Raw genomic sequence first — 5,683 nt, forward strand, 5'->3', positions numbered from 1 at the left:
ACTCCTCCCCCCTACTGGAGACATTTGGCAATGTTTAGGAACATCCTCCCCCTCCCCCGCCCCACCCCCACCTCTTGGTGGGTGGAGGGGTGGAGAGGGAGTGAGAGAAATAATCTTATGTAGGTTCCACACCCAGGACAAAGCCCAATGTGGGGTTTGATCTCAGAACCCTGACATGATGACTTGAGCCGAAATCAAGAGTCAGACCCTTAACGGACTGAGCCACCCAGGCGCCCAAGACATTTTTGACTGTTAGGACAGGAGAGGGAGAGCACTACTGGGAAAGAGTGGGTAGAGGCCAGTGGTGTTGCTAAATAGGCTAGCCTAGCTAGCTAAACATGCTCCAGAGTGCCCCCAACCAAGAACGATCTTGATCTAAATGTCAGTAATGTCCGGATGGAGAAAGTCTACTATAAGGGATGTTACTAATCAGCAGGGGAATTGTGTATGAGTGACAAACACTAGGAAGGCCCAAGCAATTATCTGGCTACGTTTTTGTTTTTGTTTTTGTTTTTTTCTTTTTAATAATTTTTTTTTAAAGTAATCTCTGCCCTCAACATGGGGCTCAAACTCATGACGTTGAGATCAGGAATGACAGGTTCTACGGACTGAGCCAGCCAGGTGCCCTGTTTTCTGAATTGTAACGGACTGTTAGAGCTGGGTTATCCTGACACACAGACACCACACCTTCTGGAGCAAGGACAGCACAGAGAGAATCTCCATTTTGCAATCAGCTTGTTACAAATGAGCAGCAGCAATTCCCTTTCTTCATAATTTGAAACACGGCCCTTTTGCTTCATGCTCTAGCTGTGCGTGGCCTCGCTCCTGGTGTAACATTTCACCAAACGCCCTTCCTCAGCTCCAGGAAGGCTCAGGGCTAGTGAAGGGCTGACATGTGATGAGAACTGAAGGCTATTTTGCATTTCTTTCTACAGCCCTTTCAGTCTCCTCTAGGAGATTGCTTAATTGCTTTTCAAACAGCTATCATGTCCTCCTAGCTTTACAGCTTCTTCCAGAAGATGATTACAATGTCCCATTATTTTTCAAGCAAAAATAGTGCTTCCTTACCCCTCAGTAATGTATGCACTGTCAATTTCAATAGCATCAGCTGTCTTTACCCAACATGAATCTCTTCCCTTTTATTCCCCTCCTTTGCCATTGTCATCCTGTTTAACCTTTCTTGGGAGAGCTTCCTAAGCACACAGATATATTTATGGAGTATCTGTACATTTGTGGATACAACTGAAGGGGAGCAGAATATATCACCCCCAAATGTGCCACTTGGCATATCAATTATTTTGAATTAAAGTTACTTAAGAAAGAGCCCGTGCAAGGAGGGCACTCTGACTCTCCTCTGTCCCCCGGAAAGCAGGAAATAAATTCCCCATGGGAAGGATACTCTCCCTGCACCTGGAGGGGAGGAGGCATCCTGGTCATCAGAGATAGAGAATTCAGGGCAGGGAAGTCTGCATAAACAAACCTGGCTACAGCTTCCCTAAACAGCTACCCCTAAACCCAAATCCCTTGGTTTTGTCAATTTTTCACAAGTTATTTTTTCTTTGTCTAAAAGGCAAAAGCTGCCAGCTTTAGTCACTTCTCTGAGTCCCACACCCCAATGAGTTCCTATGTGTACGAAATTAAATCTGTTTTTCTCCTGTTAATCTGATTTACATCAATTCAGTTACTAGGCCAGCCAAAGAACCTAGAAGGTAAGAATGGAAATGTTTTCCTCCCCCACACCATTAAAATTTAAACGCCATGCATTGAGCCTCTAAGGTTGACATTTCTCATTCCTTGGAGCAAGAATTTACTTAAACATTAATAACTTTATGTATGATGTACTTCTCAGTGCACACTTCAGTTCTGAGAAGGGGGGAAAGATACCGTGCAGCTCTCATCTATTAGAACTGTGGGTTTGTTTAAAAGAGATATGTAATTGGAGATCTAAAGCCTAAGTGGAAATGTGTTACTTTACCTCATACCTGAAGCCTAAAAGAATGTAGATTTTGAAAGGAAGCCTGAATTTAACCCCTGCTTGTTATGGCTTACAACCTTGAATGGAGGTTGTGAGATATTTTTTTTCTTGGTGGGGGCTCCGGGGTTGCTAATGAATTTAAGTTTAAAAGAAAGAAAACATTCCTGCCCTTCTCTTCAAAACCTCCTGCCCTCATGTGACATAGTATTGCTTTTTTTTCTTTTTCGTATTACATTATTACATTTTTTCAAAATGGACACTATGAGCAACCGGAAGGTATACAATGGCTAAAATACACATGAGAGGTTGGAATCTGGGTTTGGGTGCTTCAGATCCCACATTCCTGAGGCTCCTGACAAGGAAAGGACACCTACAAGGTGAAAGAACCAAGTGAGTTGTGAAATACCAGTTGTGAATTAACGTTCGGCAAGCACCAGAAGATGTCTCCATCTCCTGACTTAGGGCTTCTGGGGCACAGGCTGGATGGAGAGTGTGGCTCAGAATGGTAGGTCTGCATAAGGTTTCCTGGTTCCTGCTGCCCTGAGTCTCAGTCACCTGGGGTCTGTGGCACAGGCTGTAGCTAGCCACAAGACAAATAGCGGATCCCTCTCCAGTATAGATGGTGAAGATATCACCACAGAGAGGAAGAAGAGCAGATGCTCTTGACATCTGGTCCAGGATAATTTCATCTGTGCCTGATGGCCTTTATAGTCCCTGGAGTTTGCTCTTGCCTTTCTTTATTCCTTTTTCTTTTCTTTCTTTCTTTCTTTCTTTCTTTCTTTCTTTCTTTCTTTCTTTCTTTTCTTTCTTTGCTTATTTATTTGTCAGAGAGAGAGAGAGAGCACAAGCAAGAGGAATGGCAGGCAGAGAGAGAAGTGGGCTCCATGCTAGCAAGGAGCCAGATGCAGGACTTGATCCCAGGACCCTGGGATCATGACCTGAGTTGAAGGCAGACACTTAATGGACTGAGTGACCCAGGTGTCCCTGCTCCCCCCTTTCAAGGCAATCTGAAAGTACCAGGGGATTAACACCTCCTGGGAGGACCCCATAGACAATGATTGACACGGGATGGTGTATAATATATCAGGACCCCCATCTTTGGAGGAGTTAACTCTTAGGTACATATAGTACTCTGTCTCCCAGACGTGCCAAGTGAACCTAGTTCCAGGTGCCCACAGGGATGGCGTTCTTGATAGAAGCCCTCTGTGGCTGTCTTGTCTTCCCCACCTCCCTTTCCCATGCCCCAACTCTGATCTCTGGAATCATCTCCCCAAGGAATTACTTCTGCACATAAGCTTGTTGCAACGCCTGTTTCTAAACCAAGACAAAACATATGTCCGGTTCTATCCTGAGCAGGCAGGCCCTGTGCCAGGAAGCTCGACACAAAGCAGGAGATGGAAAGAAGGCCTGGCATGCAGAGGTCAGCAGGGGACCAAGCCGGTCCGTCTGCCCAAGCCCAGTGGTCCTCATCCACTCGCAGAAGGTGGCTCACTGAGTGTCCTGGGGTCTGACCCATATGATTTGTAATTCCTTCCTCATTGGGGAGGAGATGGTGGGAGGCAGAGTGGTCTAAAGTTTGAGGTTTCCCTCAGGTTCCTATCCCACTCCATCCCTAGGTGAAAAAGAGAAAAGCCTCACCCACCAAATTCCCTTTGCTGCTCTCTCTCAGGTTTATCCCTGGCTGTTTCCATGTCCGTGTGGCACACATCCCAGGCTGCCCATGCTCAGAACAACCCTCAAGCTTGCCTCCCTGAGGAAGGACGGACTATATCATTCGCCTCTAGTCCATATTCAAAGCTGGGTATGCCATTCCCAGCCATTCCCAGCCACCCCTCCTCGCTTCCGGATCCATCCTGCTAGGACTTAACTATTCAAACAAAACAGTTCTTCAATTCTTCCACCTCCTGGTAGGAACACGACTCAAAGCTCTGAAAAACTTGTAGTGCAGGCTTTCGGGGTATTTTATTAAAAGGTAAGATTATGCTCGAAGCAAAGGTTAGGCAAACATTTGCTGAACGACTCAGTTCTCAACAGGCTGGGAACATTTCCTCAATTTAGAAGCTGAGTAAAATGGCTGCTGGGTTAAGAAAGGTCTTTACTTAAAGGTCAAACCAAAATATAATGGGAAAGATAAAAACAGTTGGAAACAGGCTTTTTTTTTTTTTTTGGAGACTGGTTCTAAGTGGGGATTTGTTTCTGCTTTCAAAGTCTCGAAAGTTCACGGTTTTAGAAACACAATTATTCTCTGAGACAAATATGTAATTGAAGGAGTGCTGTGAGACCGGCCTCAAATTTAAACAGGAGGGAAATGATGAAGCACTTGGAGCACTTTCCAGCATCACCCAATCCAGTGCTCTGCTCCTTCAGGGTGCCCTCTCCCCACGTGCTCCGTCCAAATTGCCAGACCCAGGGTCCCATTTCCCAAAGGGAAAGATGGACTGGGGACTAGAGTAGCTATTTTTTTTTTTTTTAAAGAGAATGAGAGAGAATGTGAGCGGTGGGGAGAGGGGCAGCAGGAGAGGGGTAGAAAGAACTTTAAGCGGGTTCCATGCTGACACGCGGCTCAAACTCAGGACCCTGAGATCATGACAGCCCAAATCAAGAGTCTGATACTCAACAGACTGAGCCACCCAAGTGCCCCTAGAGTAGCTATTCTTGAACCGTTATGGGCCAGATACTTGACCTTGCACAGGTGCAACTAATGCAATGTCCTTTTGCCAGAGGGAGGCTGGCAGGTTGCTGGGGAGAACACCCAGGTTTGGGAAGCTCCCCAATTGTCCTAAAACCCCACATGCAGGAGACGGCCAGTACCTGGAACAGGCTCCGGGCCATGCATCCTTATTTCATAATCATTATTATTTCATTATTTTATAATCGTAATTTCATATCAATCAATTATTTCATAATCATAAATCACCATCTAAGCAGCCAAGAGTTGGGTTACTTGCAACTCAATGAATTCCTAAAGGATAAGCTTGCTATTGCCGGGACCATGTCATGTGTGTGGCCCACGCTCCATTATCCGAGCAACAGCTAGGACATGTGGTCTAAACGAAGGAGACTGAGAAGGTTAGAGGAAAGAACCATAAAGAGCAGAATCTTAGAAAAAGTAAGTACGTCAGGGTAGTCTGAGAAGGATAATTTGAATTTCTTCATTTTGGAAAAAAAAAGAGAGAGAGAGAAGAGATCCATACTACATACTCAGAGGATCAAATGGTTATTAGAGAGAAAACTTTGGAAACTGCTGAGTGGTAATATTTCTAACCTAAATTAATAACTTGCTGGAGACCCAAGAGGAAGGCATTTCGTCTTAGCTTTGCCATTAAGCACAAAGCCAAAGCTCTCGGAACGTGATTTATAGCCCTCAGAGCTCTGTGGATTTCATTATAAAGTACTAAATAAAACCTGGCACCTTGCAAGGTGTCCCATAGCCTGGGATATGGAGAGATAAGGGGCTTTGCCAAGGTCAGACTATAGGCAGCAGGGAGCCCACAGATAGGAGTTGGTTAAAGACGAAACACAACACAACTCACGCGCACACACACACACACACACACACACGGTATGGGTAGTTGGTATGAACACTGTCTGAATCTCATGCCTGCTGTGGAAGATTGTAATTTCCAAAGATGGTCCCATCACCATGTTCTTCTTGTAATGACATAGGCCCTCTCGCATCAAGAGGCGGAGGGAGACTGTCTCCCTAGC

Source organism: Mustela putorius, unplaced genomic scaffold (genome assembly GCF_011764305.1).
Source record: "Mustela putorius furo isolate JIRA1106 unplaced genomic scaffold, ASM1176430v1.1 tig00000253_pilon_pilon_pilon, whole genome shotgun sequence".
NCBI classification, from domain to species: domain Eukaryota; kingdom Metazoa; phylum Chordata; class Mammalia; order Carnivora; family Mustelidae; genus Mustela; species Mustela putorius.